The sequence below is a fragment of the Lepidochelys olivacea genome (assembly GCF_965140295.1).
Source record: "Lepidochelys olivacea isolate rLepOli2 genome assembly, chromosome: 6".
Classification (NCBI taxonomy): domain Eukaryota; kingdom Metazoa; phylum Chordata; order Testudines; family Cheloniidae; genus Lepidochelys; species Lepidochelys olivacea.
In genome coordinates, this window is record NC_140416.1 from 122669759 (window position 1) to 122688598 (window position 18840).

The 18840-nt window shown below is 48.0% G+C and overlaps 1 protein-coding gene across 1 annotated transcript in view; it reads right to left on the bottom strand.

The window, feature by feature from the left end:
- FRMD6 (FERM domain containing 6) overlaps positions 1 to 1999 on the bottom strand; it is a 117697-nt gene extending 115698 nt beyond the window's left edge. Inside the window, exon 1 of the mRNA XM_084630695.1 lies at positions 1979 to 1999. The gene's annotated coding sequence lies outside the window, so the exon portion shown is untranslated. The remainder of the gene's footprint in view (positions 1 to 1978) is intronic.
- Positions 2000 to 18840: the final 16841 nt, after the last annotated feature.

Consider the following 18840-nt stretch of genomic DNA (forward strand, 5'->3'; position numbering starts at 1 on the left):
TAGTCCAACCCCCTGCTCAAAGCAGGACCAACACCAACTAAATCATCCCAGCCAGGGTTTTGTCAAGCCAGGCCTTAAAAACCTCTATTCCCTCCATCCCCCATGGATGGAATATGCTGTCTTCTCCACTGGTACAGGGAGTGAAAGAGCAAACCTGCCTCTCACAGAGGTTGAAGAGGTAGCTTAGAAACAATCAATCATTTTCCAGGCTATTCAGACAACAGCCTATTGTACATACACTTTTGTCTTATTTGTGACATAGATAGCATGGTTTGTTATGCAGGTCAATTCACGCAGGTAAGAAATAGAATAAAAATTCCAGGTTGGTTTCTCAACTGGGATAAGTTGGCATTGGTTCTAATCGAGCTAGGCTGATTGTGAGCCAGATTCTCAGCTGGTGTCAAAGACCTGTGTGTGGTTGGCAAAGCTGATCATTCCACCACAAAATGAGGGAGACCAGGGCCCCACCTTACCCCTGTTATTTGGGGTGAGTTGTTTCTTCTAAACTTTCACTTCCATGAAAGCAGCATAGCACAGATCGAGTGAATATGGCACATCTGAGCAGGTTCGTCAAGATTACACTGAAGATCTGCTATAGACATCACATCTATCTTCACCCCCATCCCTCCACTCACATACCACACATATACTTTCTGATGAGAAGACAACTATCTCAACAACTGGATGAAGCTAACCCAAGGAGCTGACAACCTCACATGCGGCTGTATTTCGATACCCTTGCTCACTTGGGATAGACCCTTTACTGCACATGTGGTCCTACTAAAGTCAGCGGGACCATTGGCAGGTGACCATGCCGCTCAGACACGAGTGAGGGTGTGGGAGTGTGGCCCACAACTGTGATCTGAGAACAACTGAAGTCAAGGGGAGTTTTACCATGGACTTTAGTGGAAGCAAGTTCAGGCCTTGGAGTAATGTCCAATCCCCAAGTAAGTCTCGCCATTGGTAGCTTGGCACCTGGGGGGAAATCCTGGACCCACTGAAGTCAACGCCAAAACGCCCATTGACTTGAAAGCGGCCAGCTTAAAATAAGAATTGTTAATTCTTTTATTGATCAAAAAGAAGTCAAAAGCTCTACACTAAGATCACGCTACTTCCTTTCTGGGGAAGCGTGTCATCCTTCTCGCACAACGAACGGAATGCAGCCCCTTAAGCCTTTCAGATCTTGATCGTTTTCGGTGCCCGCCTTTATAAAGGTATATTTCTGAACAGTTCTGCTGCGGTGTCTCGGATTTCGCTTTACAAACCAACCACGCTGGTGATATATGGGGATTATAATGGGGTTATACAGTGTGAGCTGAGCTAACTAAGCAATATTCATTTTCTTCTTCATTCTGTACATGGAACCTGGGTAGTAATTTAGGGAGCCCAGCTCTGACAGCGTATGCACATTTAATATATTACATACAATTAGCATTCCTATTGCTTTTGCAGAGCTCAATCCTGCATTACTAATCAATGCATCAGGTATTTGCTATCTGAAAGGACAGATGAGCATACCAGGAAATCAAGGGAAGGCATCTGTCTAGATCGGGAGTTAATCTGATGTTCACAGAAATGCACTCCATGAGGGATTGAGTTAATTATGTCTTGAAAAGGCTGGAGCAAGTGATTCCAGCCACATTGTCACATGCCAAATTGGGGTGCAAAGTGAGCAGACCACACAGAACGGCATCATCCTGAGAATTTTACTGTCTGGGCCTCGTATTCCTGCTACGTGGCTTGGGCAGCTGAGCCTTCTTACGGAGTCACTAGGCAAAGTCTGGTCTATTGCCATCATGCTTAGAAAAAAATTTAAAGCAAAAGGCCTTTAGGATTTTCACAGTGAAAACGATTTCTTCCAGAGGGCCAGATGTTATCTAAAACCCCAGATACACAAAAGCAATTCTTGCCATCATTCGGTAGACAAATTCTAGGTAAGGAAACGTGGAGAAGAATAAAATCAATAAAAAAAAAATACCTGCAACCTCGAATCTGGGTCCGTTAGTTGGGCTAGTTTGATTTGTAGGTCATTAGGTGAGCTCCATATGGAAAAGTCCTATGGAAATCAATACAGAATGATGGCATATTAAAACCAACCTTTAGAATTCCACAATAGAGCTGACTTTTGCTATTCAGCTGGTGTGACAGCAGAGCGATGCAGAACTACTTCTGCTGACTCATCAGACCAGGTGAGCCCTACTAGGTCCAACCTACATCTATAAATCAGGGGCAGAGTGGGGTTGGGAGTTGGCCGAGCCTCTCTCTAAGGCTGAGAAAACTGGGAGCAGGGGAAAGGAGGTTCTACAGGAAGTCTAGGACCAAGCAAAGCTCCAGAAAAAATGGATACTATATTTTATGTTTGAGTGTGATTCAAGTTAATGAAAAAGGCAAACTGCAGGGCAGTGGGAGAGGGAGTTTGAACACTAAGCACATGTGTGTGTATGCACGCACATTTGCTTTGTTAAGAGTAAGGTGGAGTCTCTAACCTGCACTGTTGGTTTAAAAATTCAATAGAATCTCTATTGTGAAGAATCTCATTTTCTGTGAAATTCCATGGCATTTAAGAGTAATTTCTAGAGCACCTCATGGCTTTCATCCTTCTGTCAGGCTTATCCATAAGGGGCATTTTAGATTCCCTTTCTTTTTGCCTTCTGCAGGTTAGAAAGGCATTCGTTTCAGGCCTGCCTTTCCCCTAGTGTGATTGTAATATTCTCCATGCAGAGCGACATCTGCCCTGCTCTAAGTGACAGCTTGTGGCTAGACATCAGATACAGCAAGAGAGAATGAGATTTATAGCCAGGTCCCTCCTCACTCCATGACATCATGGCTGGAAAAATAACAACGCCACAATCAGGCTTGATGTCCTCACAGTTAAGAGAGGCAAGGAACCACAATCCAAGCCCTCAACTGAGTGTCCTACCAGAGGCCAGCAAGAGTGGAAATCTCTATATCTCACCATGCCTATTTCTGCTTTAGTGACTTTTGTGGACAGTGCAAAGTGGAACATGATGTGTGTTTAGTAGAAGGTGATGAAAATCGAACATCTCCATCAAACCAGACAAAACTGGAGGGAGGAATAGCTTATCGATATGTCCATTTACTAAATTTTAAAGAGTTTAGTAAAGCACAACTTTCATCTCTTGTCAGATCCAAAATGGACGTAGGGACTGATTGTGGTGGCTAAACCGAAGCCTGACTGATTAGAAGTGAAAACCTTTAGAACCAGCCTGCTTTCGAGCCTCCTCCCACCCGATCCCCTGGGTCTAATTCCAACCACAATCCCTCGCTAGCAGCTCTGGGCATTCATTTCCAATGAGTCTGCAAAAAAATAATCATCGAGAGAACAAAGAGCCTCAAGTCTGTGAATGTGGCCAGAGATGCAGGGAGAAATTCCAGGTGTTTCTTGTTTTCCACATCAGTGGCTCCAGCTCTGCATTGGCTCTTGTTTACACAGCACTTCCCTAGAGCCAGACTTCTTCAGAGGCCTTACTTTAAAAAAAAAAAAAGGCAAACTAAAAATCCAGGAGAATACAGTTTGTACCTTCTCGTGAAGAAATGCCTGCACTGTACTTGTGCTGGCTGAAAGAGCCCTCAGGTCTAACCCAGGCTGGTGTGATTTATTAGTAGTAATATCATAACTAATAATCATATCTTATAGTGAGATTGCACCTTTCCTCCCACAGTATCTCTAAAGTTTCACATACTGCATGTAAGATGTACAAGCATGACTTCAACTGCCAGTGTAATGCAGCCACCTCTGGAGTGTAATACGGCAACTGACAGAACTGCAGCTTAGCACAGGCGATCTAGAAGAACATGTCTCACTGAAAACACAGGGAGTATTTAGGGCAGCAGAATGCACTTACCACATCTCTGTTGAGAAGCGTTACAGGATTTTTAATAGTCTTGGACCAAATCAACCTGTCCACGGGGAAACACAGAGGAGCAGGCCAAGCCGAAGAAAACTCTATGACTGATCTTAGATACTTTCAGGGCCGCATCAGCACTGTATCTATCCCCACAACATCCTTGTGAGGCAGGGCCGTGCTATTATCCCCCCAGGACAGCAAGGGAGCTGTTGCACAGAGAGGTTAAGGGCCAGATTTTTAACGATACTTTAGTCAGTGATTTCAGTGGGAGTTGGGCACCTAAACACCATTAAAAAGCTGGTCCAAAGTGACTTGCCCAAGGTCCCACAGGAAGTCTGTGCCAGCACAAGGCATTGAACCCCGGTCTCTGAACTACTGGCCTAACCATTGGAGCATCCTGTCCCTCTCAGAGAGTTTCTCCTAAAAATCCATGTGATTAAATGCACTGGACCAGGACTCAAGAGACCCTGGTTCAATTCCCAGCTCTGCTACATGTTTCCTGTCTGACCTTAGGCAAGTTACTTAAGATCTCTGTGCCTCAGCACCTTCCTGGACTCATGGAGGGTCTGGTGAGGATACATCAATTGATGTTTGCAAGGGGGACAATTTAGGTACCTGGACAGATATCTCCTAAAGGCCCTAATGCTAGGCATTGCTTCAGTTCTTACTCAGAATGACACCAAGTGAATCACTACCATGCGGAGCTTGCGACTTTCTTTGGAGATCTCCCATCCAAGTAGGGTTGCCAACCCTCCCGGTTTCTCCGGGAGTCTCCCGGAATCAGGCCATATCTCCTGGAGGCTACTAAAGCCAAACTGGGAGATTTTAGGCTCTAAAAGCCCCGTGGGGCTAAGGCAGGGATGCGCTGCGGCTGGCACGTCCCTGAGGCCCTGGGGGGAGGGGGCAGGGGGCTGGCAGAGTGTGGTCTGCCCCCTGCCCCTCACAGGGGCCACAGGGATATGCCGGCAGCTTCTGGGAGCAGCGCTGGGCCAGGGCAGGCAGGGAGTCTGCCTTAGCCCTGCTGCACCGCTGACCGGACGCTGCCCAAGGTAAGCACCTCCTGGCTGAAGCCTGCTCCCCATACCCCCCTCCCGCACCCCAACCCCCTGCCCCTGCCCCAGCCCGGAGCCCCCTTCCACACTCTATACCACTCGGTCCCAGCCCAGTGCCCGCACCCCAACCCCCTGCCCCAGCCCAGTAAAAGTGAGTGAGGGTGGGGGAGAGCAAGCGACAGAGGGAGGGGGGATGGAGTGAGCAGGGCGGGGTCTTGGGGAAGGGGAGGGGCCTCAGGGAAGGAGCAGGGCAGGGGACAGGGCAAGGGTGTCTGGGTTTGTGCGATTAGACATTTGGCAACCCTATATCCAAGTGTGAGCCAGTCTCAATCTCACTCTACCAAAATCAGAGCCCAAGGTGTGGTGGCTGAATTTACAGAGGCCATTTAATGCTGCATATTGAAACCCTGCCTTCTGCCTTTGATTTTTACCATGCCGCATCATGAGTGGATCTTTACGATACTGATCTGTTTGCATAACTGGGAGGCACTGAAATTGACTCCCTCCACAAAATACGCAGCTTTAATCTGCATCCAAAGAAACATATCTTCTGTTACACTCAGAAAAATCTTGCAGTAACGATCATCCAGGTTAGATTAAAGGTCAGCCGGGAGACCCAGCAGCTGAATAAGGAGGATGTTGTACATGTTTTCTGGAACCAGTTTGCCTTATTTCTTAAATTCATCATTAAACAAAGCTTCCCTCCTTTCTCCTAGAGGGGTCTCATTGTTCTTGCACTCCCTAGGTACAACCCTTCCTTAAAGGACATTGCCACTGCGCTGGGTATTTCTAGGGAACTAAGATCTCGTAAAGCAGACAGCGATAATCCTCCTTTTGCTGCCAAAGCATCGTCATCCGTGTTTACAGACAAACCATTGTAAGGGTCCCTGCTTCTAGTGAAAGCGCCCTGAACAACGGATGGAGCGGGCACTGCTCTCAGGCTAACTAATGGAACCTGGGACCTTATATGGCCTAGATCCTAAAGGTATTTAAGCTCCTAACGTCCATTGAAATCAGTGGATGTTAGGACCTAAATAGGTTTGAGGTTCTGGGCCCTAAAGTCTAGTAGAGCTGCTGAGTGGTTGATTCACTGATCCTAAGGCCAGACAGGCCCATTGTGATCAGCTGGTCTGACCTCCTGTATGACACAGGCCAGAGACCTGCCAAATAACTCCTTGATCAGAGCTCTTAGAAAAACACCCAATCTTGATTTTAAAAATTGTCATTGATGCAGACTCCACCAGGATCCTTGGTAAATTGTGTTAACAGTTAATTACTCCCACCGTTAAAAACGTATGCCTTATTTACAGTCTGAATTTTTCTAGCTTCAGCTTCCAGCCACCGGATGGTGTTAGACCTTCCTCTGCTAGTTTGAAGAGCCCATTATCAAATATTTGTTCCCCCTGTAGGTAGATACAGGCTGTGATCAAGTCACCCCTGAACTTCTCTTTGTTAAGCTAATAGATCAAACTCCCTGAGTCTATCACCATAAGGCAGGCTTTCTAATCCTTCACTCATTCTCATGGCTCTTCTCTGAACCCTATCCCATTTATCTTCATCCTTCTTGACTTGATACACGGTTCAAGTCTCTAACAAAGATAGGTAGGTTTCAGAGTAACAGCCGTGTTAGTCTGTATTCGCAAAAAGAAAAGGAGTACTTGTGGCACCTTAGAGACTAACCAATTTATTTGAGTATGAGCTTTCGTGAGCTACAGCTCACTTCATCGGATGCGCATCTGATGAAGTGAGCTGTAGCTCACGAAAGCTCATACTCAAATAAATTGGTTAGTCTCTAAGGTGCCACAAGTACTCCTTTTCTTTTTTTAAAGATAGGTAGGTCCCTCAGGGTAGGTTTTCATTGGGAGAGATCGGGTGAGTTCGGCAGGCTGGATGGGGGCCAGCCTGAAGTGGCTGTTTGCGTCGAGTCTGTATAAATTCTACCTACACTTAACAAACTAACTGTGCATGTGGACAACGACAGCGGCTGATTGTGCATCACCCTCTCACGTGTGGGCAGTACCAAGCAGCGCGAAGGAGTGGTTAAACCAGCAGACCTGGCTATGGGGGAAGGGGACATTGCTGGGTTCAGGGGCTTCCTCGGGTGGCAGAGAGCCACCTCATCCAGAGGCATCCCCTGCACGGGAGGTGTGCCAGAGGCATGGCCAGGGAGGAGGGGATATAGCCAGGGGCAAGGCATGGAGACAGCTGGTCTCTGCTTAATTGTTGCTCTGCTAAACCCAAGGAGTAAAGCTTGTGAATTACTGCAGACAGGGCAGGCTGTAGTGACTGATGGGGCTTTCTTGCCTACCCGTAGGAGGTTCCTGGGGAAGCCTGGTCTGAGGGGGCACTGGCCGCATTGCTCCTGCAGGAGACAGGCTTTCCAGGGGCTGCGTGGAGCCAGCAGGCCAAGTGTTCGAGTGAAGCCCCCTTGTCTCTGACAAGATCCCTTGCCCGAGGGAATAGACCCCTGTCACTTCTGCAGGAGAGAGGCACAGGGCCCCCCTAGACTGAACTGCACAGACTTTCCCCAGCCTGCCTATGGGAGAATGGGGCCAGCGGGTTATTATCTGGTGAACTCCAAGCCTTAACTCTATGCATGCATCAGCACACACATTTTTAGCTTCCCTAGAGCCATGCGAGCACAGCTAGGGACCAGATAACCTGAATGCATGGTACCCACAACTAAACAAGGCAGATCAAGGACTGATCCTCCAAAGTACCGAGACCTTGAAACAGTATCTGAAAAAAATCCTCCCATTGATCTAAAGAAGGCTATTCATTTTGGGTGGTACTTTTTCAAGCACCTAGGGGATTTAGGAGCACATCCAATGGGACTTGTGCTCTTCAATTCCTTAAGCACTTTGGAAAATCCCACCCTTCAGAGATACAAGTGTTGGATCAAGTTCTGCCCTGGTGAATGCAGGTGATGAGACCGTTGATTTAAAAGGAGTTCCATTTATCACAGCAGGGCTGGATCTGGCCCAGAGGCTGAGAAAGAGAACAACCCGACATCCACTGGAAGGTTTTATTCAGGGAGGTTGAGAATGCACTAACTGTAAACCAAAGGGAGACAGTCCCCAAGCTCTCAAACCCAGGTCTCTTTACATGAATGGCGCAGGTGACTGCAGGTCATCCAAGGGCAATGTGGGGAACTAAAGCCAGGGTGATGAATTAACGCACACCCTGTGATAGTGACGCATCGGCTTCGAATGTGTTTGGAAAGATACTGAAATCAAAGAGCGAAGATGATTTGTGGGGAGGGGGCAGGAGAGGTGTGAAGAGTCAAAGGTAGCCCAGATGTTCCCAGCGAGGAGCCAATCTATGGAATGTGGGAGGCAGCTGGCTCCTTGCTCCAAACATCTGCAGGAGTCTCACATTCCTAAAGTCACTAGGAGAGGTGCCTTACTGCAGCCCTTCATGCAGGCTGCGGGGTGTGGGGGGGCGGGAAGAGAATTCAGGCTGCATTTTTGCATTCTCATTAGGGCTGAGATGTGTTGTCAGGTCAGTCCCATGCAGACAGGTCTCCAGGCTTTTTTCCTCCTCTGAATCCATCCCCTCTGATTTCAGGAAGGCGAGAAATAGCGACACAGGCCTTCTTCCGTTTTTACAATCCGATCGCAGAACAAAGCCATTTGCCGAAAAAGAGGCGTGAGCCTGTGCTCCAGCTCTCTGTTGGTAAACTGCATTTGGAGCACAAGGGCTAGCAAGTCCAGCTGCAACAGAGCAGATCAGACCAGACGATCACAGTGTTCCCCTCTGAATGAATTAACTGTCCACTGTGTGGTCAGACAGGGCCGAGCTCACCTCCGCGGTGTTGCACTGGTGCAGTAAGAGAAGGATTTGAACCGTGTGGTTGAAACAACAGATTAAAACGTGCCTTGTCACTGTGGGATAAACACCAGCAGCTTGATTCTCCTTGGCCTGGGCCCGGCGCACTCCCTGGAGCGCAAAGGGAACTCAGAGGGGCTGGGAAGTGTTCGAGCCATTTGCACATGGGGTGTGTGTAGTGGGGGGGAGGAGGGGAGGGGCTTTGTGGTAATGTTTGCTACGCCGCATAGGGCGGGAGTGCTCTGCACATTCCCCTTGTCCTGGCCCAGCGGTTATCTCCTCAGTGGCTGCGTCTAGCCACGCTGTCCTCCGCTCGTTAATCAGCAAAGTTAATGGAAGAAGTGCACCTCGCACTCGGAAAGGGAAGCAGTGAGGTCTGTCATCCTGATCGCTGGGGGCACACTCAACGAGGGGGCACTGCTGAAGACATTGGGCTTAACTGACTTTCCCAGGACCCCAGAGTGTGTCAGTGACAGGGCACTGAGCTTCATGGATGTACGGACTCTTCCCGCCCTGCGGACTTCACTGCATGCAGATAAGAAGCTCTTCCAAACGATCTGAAATGCGAGCTCTCTGGCTCTCTCCAAGGCTTCAGACGTCAGCAGCCAGGAAAGAATTTCCCCCGTCGGGTCGGGACGGAGAAGCAGCTTCAGGGCAGCTTGAAGTTCAGCTCAGCAACACCGAGCGTGTGTCCTGCTTCTTGGGGAGGAGGTGGCGTGAGCAGCTTCATCCAGATAGAAAACAGGATAAAAGAGAGGCTGAGGGCGAGCAAGGAGAGCTTGGCAGAGATCCAGGGAGCTGCACCAAACAGCTGGGAGTGGAAACATGCCGCGGGGGGAGGGGGGGGATTTGTTTTAAAGTAGAGTGAAAACCAGCCCTCTTTCGACCAGCCTTCCTAACCCAGCTTGATAGCAGTGGACATCCCTTCCCAGCTGCCGCCGCTGGCTACCCACCACAGGGCACTTTGCTCCTACCTGGGGCTGAGGGCACATTTCACTGCACTGGGATGGTCAGGGCCAATTTCGACAAGCTGCTGGGCTGAGCGATGGAAGGGCCGTTGAGAGCTGGTTCCATGAACATCCTTCACGCCTCCCTGAAAGGCCTGCGAATGCCAACACGCAGCAAGGGGGAGCGCATCCAGACCATGTGGCTTTTCTGCTCCTCTCGCTTCCTGGGCTGCCCCGTTCCCTGCAGCGGAGTCCCTCCCTATTTACACTACCGCCGTAATCAGCCACTGTCATCTGGGTCCTGTTAGCATGATGACTGCCATCTTGGCCAGCCCCCTGGGGACCTTCAGAGCTGAAAGCATGGCTCTAGGGCCTGAGCTAAAGACCCAGCATCTGCAGCAAGGGCTGTAACAGACTCACATCCTCATCAGACTGGGCACGGGACCAGGGGAAGGGGCATATAACACACTAGCAGGGGGTCATGGGGGAAAAACCTCAGCTGCCCTTTAATGAAGTGCTCTTAGAGCAGGGGACTGGGCATCAGAAGACCTAGGTTCTACTTGTGACCCCTGCTCCTGGCTTGGCCAACGCTCTTAATGGCTTTGTGCCTCGGTTTTCCCTTCTCTAAAACATGGATAACCATTCTAAGCCAACTCTGAGAAGCACTTTGTGATTAAACACTAGGGAGGGCCACAATCCTCCTGTTGGACGTGGTGCTTTCATTTCCTCATGTCACAGACACAACCCTTCATAGAGCGGGTTATTTAATGTGATGTTTTCCACACATCATGTTTTCCACAAGGTATGTCCTTGTGTTTGGACCCAGCAGCCTTTGAAGGGAAGACAAACACCTCCTGAGTCAGGCATCCTTTAATCTTTCATTTCTTGCTCATCTATAATGGGAAATGTTGTTGATGCCTGTCTGTGCTGACTGCAGATTGTGAAGGGCAAACGGGGACTCATGGAAAAAGCCAGTGAGCAGGTCACCAGAAACCCTTTGCTTTTTGGATACACTACATGCATCCCATGAAGTGGGCTGTAGCTCACGAAAGCTTATGCTCAAATAAATTGGTTAGTCTCTAAGGTGCCACAAGTCCTCCTGTTCTTTTTGCGGATACAGACTAACATGGCTGCTACTCTGAAAACTAAAAAGAATGCAGAGAGAACAACCTGGCAATTTCTGGGCCATTCATTTTCAAGAAGAACCTCTTACTGAAATCCACAGAGAGTTCTGCTTAAAAACCAGCAACATGTGTGGGTCCTTTCTTATTGGGATCCAAGAACTGAACCTGATGAAGTTAGAAATGTCTCTAGGAGTTTCTCCATTAGGAATGTTGCCTTAGAAGAGGTTATGATGATGCTAATTCAGAATTGTCATGTTTTAGGGCTAGGTCCTGTGCCCACTGAAGTTAATGAGAGGTCTCTCCTTGATTTCAAAGGATCCAGGATTAGACCGTTAATCCAGGATTATCAAAGGAAGTTAGGTGCCCAGCTCCCATTGAAATGCAGTGGGGTTTGGTGCCTAACTTCCCTTGGCTCCTTTGAAAGTCCCAGCCTCAGTGTTTCATTGTGTCTGTTTAATCCCCTCAGTCCCACCCAGGAGACTTTGGCATGTTCACACGCACCCAGTTTGGGAGCAGCCCAGCTTTCCAGCCCCACGCCCTTTGTCTGTAGCTCATCTACTAGGCTGAGCCTTAGGCCGAAATCATTTCAATACACTGATGCAGTCTCTTTGCCAGCTTAGGCACCAGCTCTGCTTTTCGGGCCCTTTGTAATTTGTCTGACACCTTGCTCCTGGCAGGTGTGATTCACAGCGGGGGGACTTTGTCTATAGTACATGTTTTCTTCCATGCGCTGTTTGTTCACTACAGTTCTAGGATGTTGGGCCAAATCAAGATCTATTAAACAGAACTCACCTTAAATCATTTGAGCTTAGGCTGCTAGGAGGGACTTTTGATTAATTTCACCCCTTGATATGAGAAGGGACAGTAGCATAAACAAAGCCTAGCAAATGCTAGGAGCTATAGTGGATGACAAAGACACCAGGGGCTGTATTCAGTGGTTCTAATGACCTTGTTTTGTTCTCTGCTGTTACCACATTTGGCAGGAGATTGGATTCATTTCCATAAACCACTGTTCCCCTGATTTATACCTTACATGCAGATTGCTAAACATACATTTCTGGATCACTGGCTTTCTTCTTTAGGTCCCTAGTGATTACAGGGAGGTTGCATTACCCCCCGGGGTAATTAATAATAGTACTTTGTGCTTACACAGAAGTTTTCATCTATAGACTTTTGCTTTACAAAGTAGCATTATCTCCAAATCTCTAGGTCTGGTGCAGTTACTGGGGCGTGCAGTGGGAGACGAGCATGGCTTTCCACCACCCTGACTCTGAAGCCAGTTCATCCCTTGGCAAAAAGTAGAGACATCTGATGGTTGCTCTAACTTGTTCAGCTAGAAATGGCCCGCAAAAGTCTGCGACACCAGACAGGGATTGTTGGCGCACAGCCGGATTTTGGACATGCCCCTCAACCCAGGAGCTGCCCGGAAGAGAGAACTGGAACCAGCACTAACTAGCTCTATGCCACCCTATGGGGTTCCCCCAGACCAGAGGAATACCCAACGTATTAGAACAGGGCCAAAATCTGACCTATTATCCTTGTTTTCCATACAGAATATAAGCGAAGGGCGGGAAGGTTCTGTGATTTGACAAAGTCACACAGCACATCAGTGACAGAACCTACATGGCTTGATGCCACCTACATGTTCATTCCACTACAAGACCATCTGTACTTACTGGACCCCAGCAGTAGAATATTCTCCTCTTCAGGAAACCTTTTCCAGGAGCCATGCAGAGAGAAAACACCAGCTTCCTGGGCTCCTACCACCTCACCCCCACCCTTTGTATCAGCATCCATAGCCTTTAGATGCCCCTGCTTGGCAAATGTTCTTAGTTTTTGCTATTGTGTCTAAGCATTTGGTTCCCCAGTTTCCCACTAGCGCAACAAATCAGTCTCATTCCCTGCCATTGGAGAGACCTTGGGCATTGGGGCGCCTCGGTCCCTCCGGTTCTCTGCCTGCGGCACACAACAATTTAGTCTCCAAAGGACTGATGTGTGTTAGTCTAGTGAAACTATGTGTTTCTATGACTAAAGAGTGGGTCCTGAATTTCACATAGTGAGTGCAGTGTGGGGCCATAGGGATGGCTGGGGTCTTCTTGATACCACGGCTCACAATAATTTCAAGGAGCGTTTAGCAGCTTAGCATATCAATTAGTATTTGAATAGAGTAAGAAGATTATTGGCGCAGCGCAGATGAAGAGCCACTGCTGGGTCGATGACGATAACTCACGTGCTCTCATCCCCGGACTGAAAGTCCTTATGAATTTTATGCAGAAGAAGTTACTATTATGGATCTACAGAAGCTGCTTTTCTAAATGAGTTCTCCAAAGGCACTAGATCCCCATTCTGGGCTGATACACTGTAGTTTGAGAGCTTTGGGTATTAAAAAAAGCCATTTTTTTGAATTAGAGATGTATAAAAAGCATAGCCCAGAGTGAATTTTTTATGGCCAAGTTATAAACTCTTCAATGTTGGGGATTAACGTGGAGACATTGATACAACATTAACTACTCTGGCATAACCAGCCCTGCTGGGCGTTAAAGCAGGGCGTGGGGGACAGGGCATACAGCCAGCAGCTCATTTTAACCTGCACGGCCTGTATAATCTTGCTTCTCAGTGATCTGCACTACAGAACAGTCCAGGGGGTATTTTTAGAAACACAGGGCTCAGTAGTTTCTGCCCCAGCTCTGAGAGCTTTAGACCCATCCCCTGGAGAAAATGAGGCAGAGGGGGAGCCAAGTCGATAATGTCATTACCTTCTACCCCTGAGCAATGGCAGGGTGACCTCCCTAGTGTCCAGCCATCATACATGATCAAGCCCCAGTGAGAAGTTCCTGTCCTACCAGCAAAAAGCACTTGTTAAAAACATAACAGCGGCCATACCGGTCAGACCAATGATCCATCTAACCCAGTATCCTGTCTTCCAACAGTGGCAGGTACCAGCCACGTCAAAGGGAATGAACAGAACAGGGCAATTATTGCGTGATCCATCCCCTGTCGTCCAGTCCAAGCTTCCGGCAGTTGGAGGTTTTGGGACACCCAGAGCAGAGGGTGGCATCCCTGACCATCTTGCTAATAGCCGTTAAGGGTTCTATTTTCCATGAATGTATCTAATAATTCTTTTTTGAACCCACTTTCAGTTTTGGCCTTCACAGCATCCCCCGTCAACGAGTTCCACAGGTGGATGGTGCATTATGTGAAGAAGTACTGCCTTATGTTTGTTTTAAACCTGCTGCCTATTGATTTCCATCAGAATGGTGCCCTGAAATGCCAAGCCATAGGTCCAACTGGGCTGGGAGCAGTATGAACGTACTAGGGACTGGTTTTCATTAGCCTTACAGAATTTGTACATTGTATGGCACTGACCAAACACTGGGCCCTGCCAAGGTTGCTCTGTTCTGGTGGAGCAGCACAAAGCCACCTTGAATCGGTTCTAAGGCGACAATGGGGGATTCCCCTAGTTTGTGAGAATTCTGGCCTGGCCCCTTTCCCAGTGCAGAGGGCATGTCAAGTCCAGCTCAGGTGGGACGAGAGAGTGTGATGGGGCTGGAAGGAGCGGAGTCAGAGCAAGATGCACTCTGCTGCTCCCTGGTGAGCAGAGTGATCACAAAAGCGTGCTGTACCTGGCATAAGTTGAAGCAGATCCATGAACTTCAGCACCCACCTCTGCAAACATTGTGGCCTTTTCATACCATCCCTAGTGGTTCCCCTTTGTCCATGCACAAAATGGCACACCCTGCAGTTAATTGTGGACACAGCCACCACCCATTGCACATTTCCACGTCCAGCACTCAGGTACTTTGATGTCTATATAGTAGCGTTTGCACCCACTGTTAATGGTGCACGTAACAGTAGCACATGGAGTCAGTGGCTATTGACTCCTGGCATAAGCCTTGAGAATGCTGACCCAGGTCATGTGACTGGAACCAAATATATGGAGACTGGTTTGAGGCCTCGTTCCATAAATCTCGACAGCAACTCACTAAAATAACAAAGTGGGTAAATGAAACTGTCCCCGGTCTTTTGGCTGGCTTTTCTCCATTGTGTAATAAGCCAGTTCACTGCTGGAGAGCAGGAGCATCAAAGTACTGTTCTTCTAGAATCATAGAATCTCAGGGTTGGAAGGGACCTCAGGAGGTCATCTAGTCCAACCCCCTGCTCAGAGCAGGACCAATCCCCAACTATATCATCCCAGCCAGGGCTTTGTCAAGCCTGACCTTGAAAATCTCTAAGGAAGGAGATTCCACCACCTCCCTAGGTAATGCATTCCAGTGCTTCGCCACCCTCCTAGTGAATTTTTTTTTCCTAACATCCAACTTAGACCTCCCCCACTGCAACTTGAGGCCATTACTCCTTGTTCTGCTACCACTGAGAACAGCCGAGCTCCATCCTCTTTGGAACCCCCTTTCAGGTAGTTGAAAGCAGCTATCAACCTCATTCTTCTCTTCTGCAGACTAAACAATCCCAGTTCCCTCAGCCTTTCCTCATAAGTCATGTGCTCCAGGCCCCTAATCATTTTCGTTGCCCTCCGCTGAACCCTTTCCAATTTTTCCACATCCTTCTTGTAGTGTGGGACCCAAAACTGGACACAGTACTCCAAATGCTGTTAGCCTTCTTGGCAACAAGGGCACACTGTTGACTCATATCCAGCTTCTCATCCACTGTAACCCATAGGTCCTTTTCTGCAGAACTGCTGCCGAGCCATTCGGTCCCTAGGCTGTAGCGGTGCACGGGATTCTTCCGTCCTAAGTGCAGGACTCTGCACTTGTCCTTGTCGAACCTCATCAGATTTCTTTTGGCCCAGTCCTCTAATTTGTCTAGGTCCCTCTCTATCCTATCCCTACCCTCCAGTGTATCTACCATTCCTCCAGTTTAGTGTCATCTGCAAACTTGCTGAGGGTGCAATCCACGCCATCCTCCAGATCATTAATGAATCATTAATCATTCTATTGGAGGTCTTTATCCAAACTCTTCCCTAGCAAAGCCCCAGTATACAATGATGCTAAGTATGGCTGGGAATTAATCTAAATTTGATTCCCATATGGGAGTCCATATTTTTCAAACAGAAACAAACCCAGTTACACAGGCAGAGTTTGGTTCTGGTTTGAGCTGGGCACAATCACCAAGTTAGGATCCTGATTTGGACTCAGATCCAAATGTCCCCAAAGCACCAGAGTAACTGTCTTCTGACTTGACATTCAGCTGATTATCTGCGTATCTACAGTCTCTCTGAGAGGCACATCACTTGGGAATTTAAGCATCACAAAGAACCAGCAATCACATTCAGATTGAGATAGTAACTTCAGCCTGAGTTCAGCTGTTCAGATTTATGTCCATCTCTAGTTCTTAGCACCAAATACTCCAAATACTAGCCTCACTGTTCTGTGTTAGAAATTAAACTGCGGGACTTCACCTGAAAACACCTTCATCATGTCAGTCCTGATCCATCTGCCACTCAAATCAATAGCAAAACTCCACTTGTCTTTGGTGGAGCAGGACCAGACCCTTTGTAAAATTAAAATATTCCTATTTATGAATCTATTGAATATAAAGCTGCTACATAAAAATATTAGGCCTTCTCATTTGCATTGAGCTGCAAGTCCAACATAAGGTGATAATACTCCTCAAGTAGCAGCTTCTTTCTGAGGAGTTGGCCCCTACCTACCAGCCATCCCAGTTGTGTGCACGAGAACCAGCACAAGTCCCATGCAGCAGCGCACAGAAAACCCACCTCCGCCCGGGGGTGAACTTCGCTTATACTGAATTTATACCAGTCATTTGAGCTGCTTCTGCCTCACTCAACCCAGCTATTGAAATGCGGCACACGCAGGGCTTCCCAAAAGCCGTGTGCTGCTGTACAGCGGAAGCGAGCCATTCACCCTTTCCTCGTTAAATGAGCAAGTCACGTGACTGGGCCATGATCATCTGTTGGCTCTGGCAGCCCACAGGAAATGAGTTCTTGGGATCAGGCCACAGCGGTCCACACCACAGAGAAACCACCGCCAAAGTCTGCGCTGATTGGTACCGTGCAGCAACTGACGGGGTCCTGAGGCTGACTGGGTCAGGAGAACGAAATGCCTACAGGCTCATCTGCCCCTTAAGGGTAATGGGACCTAGCGGTCAGCCCATCCCGAAATGTGGATGGCCCTTTAAGAGTTTGAACGGTCCAATATCTCTATATAGAAGGAGAAAGGGAGATATGGACAGAGAGGAAGTTGTCCCAGGAATGAGTGATGTGTGGGAGAATAATCCTGTTGCTATATCTTTAAGGGCCAGGAGCCTTGAAGAGAGGGTGGGGCAAGGCTCCCCACTCCCCCAATCAATTGGGGACCAGCATAAAGGCTGCCTCCTCTGTTATAGCAGGACAGACACAAGGAGGGAAAGGGTGGGCTGCCAAGCAGCCTAAAGGGTAATTAAGGAAAAGGAGCCAGCTAGGGGAGAAGCCCCAAGAGCTGGCTAAAGGGCCCAGAGCTGGCTAACCCAGAACTCAGCTCCTGGGTAAAGAGACACTGTCACTAATGAATACAGCCCCAGTTCGCAGACGAGGGCTGGGGATTCTGGCTTAAGGAGGGGTTGAAAAGGGATAACCCCTAAAAGGAATGGGGAAGGCTGCCCAGACTAGAGACTGTTTTCAGGTGCAGGACAAGAAGGTCTCCTGAAGGAGCCAGCAGGACTAAGCCTGAAATGATGAATGGCCCTAGATGTACCTGACTGAGCGTGGGTTTATGGAAGGTCAGTCTGGACTTGTTCATAACTTGGGTGAAGGGAAGTGAGGCACGGGCTCACCTGCAGCACCAGACCTGATGGAAAGGGGGTGCACCAGGGTGACCTTCATTCCATCAGACCCTTTCACCCCTAAATGTGGCTGATCCATTTCTCGGCTGAGGCACGCTGGAAAAAAATGCCATGCAAAATGTACTGAATTACCAAGGCACAGCAGGGGTGCAGGGAGGCTGCCCTTTTAATAACAAGTTATCTGTATTTCTCAGCGTGAATTGGGCCATTTACAGTAACTTTGGAGTGGTTTTTATTTCAGTACATGGGCCAGTGACGTGCAATCAGCCATATTCTACAACTAAGACATGACTGAAAAATTCTGTTTGATTATTTACATTGATTAGGGTGGCTAGTCTCTGCTTGGGGTGGGGGAGGGTTAAATATATATAATTCTGCTTTGTAAAATTCCTTTCTAAGAGCCTGAGTAGTAGGTGTAACATGGAATGACTGAGTTTGAGAAAGTCATGAATTCTTTTGGGTACTATTTTTAAAAGTGCCAAAGATGCAGATCCTCAAAATTATGTAGGTGCCTAACTCCCATGGCTTCCAACTGGAGTTAGGCGCCTAAGTACTTTTGAGGATCTGGGCCTTAGGCCTTACAATGCTGAGAGGAGCAGTACCCACATACTTTTAAAAATCTGGGCCACAGTCTCCTACGTCCCACTGACTTTCAATAAGACTTACACTCCGAAGTCACATAGGGCCTGATCCTACACCATTGAGGTCAGTGGAGGATTGGACCCTTTGTTGTTTTTGAAAACTTTGCAATTCATCTGTATTACTTAGATCACAGGATACTGACACTAAGCATACCCTGGAACACTGGAATACATGAGATGATAAAATATGCCTTCCTATTTCTCATGTGTGGATGTTTCGAAGACTTGGGTACCTTATCATATATGGGTACTAGAGACTTTGTATAGTCCTAAAATGATCAAGCGACATGACTTTCCCTCTATTTTTTGCACACTGATCTATATACCATACGTGGCATGAACACAGGCAATCCAGCACATCTTTTAGTCGTTAGCCAAAGCTTGACGCAGATGAACATATCAAAATCTCATGCTAGAGATCAAGGCTTCCCTACATGTGCACAGGGAGAATACATACCTGGACACCGTTACACATTAAACAGTGTTGCTGCTTTAGGCCTAGCCGCAGTCGGAAAAATAGCAGCTCTTCAAAGTGAGATTTGGAATTTTGCAATGGTAGTGTAGGTTGCTCAGGGAAAGCACAG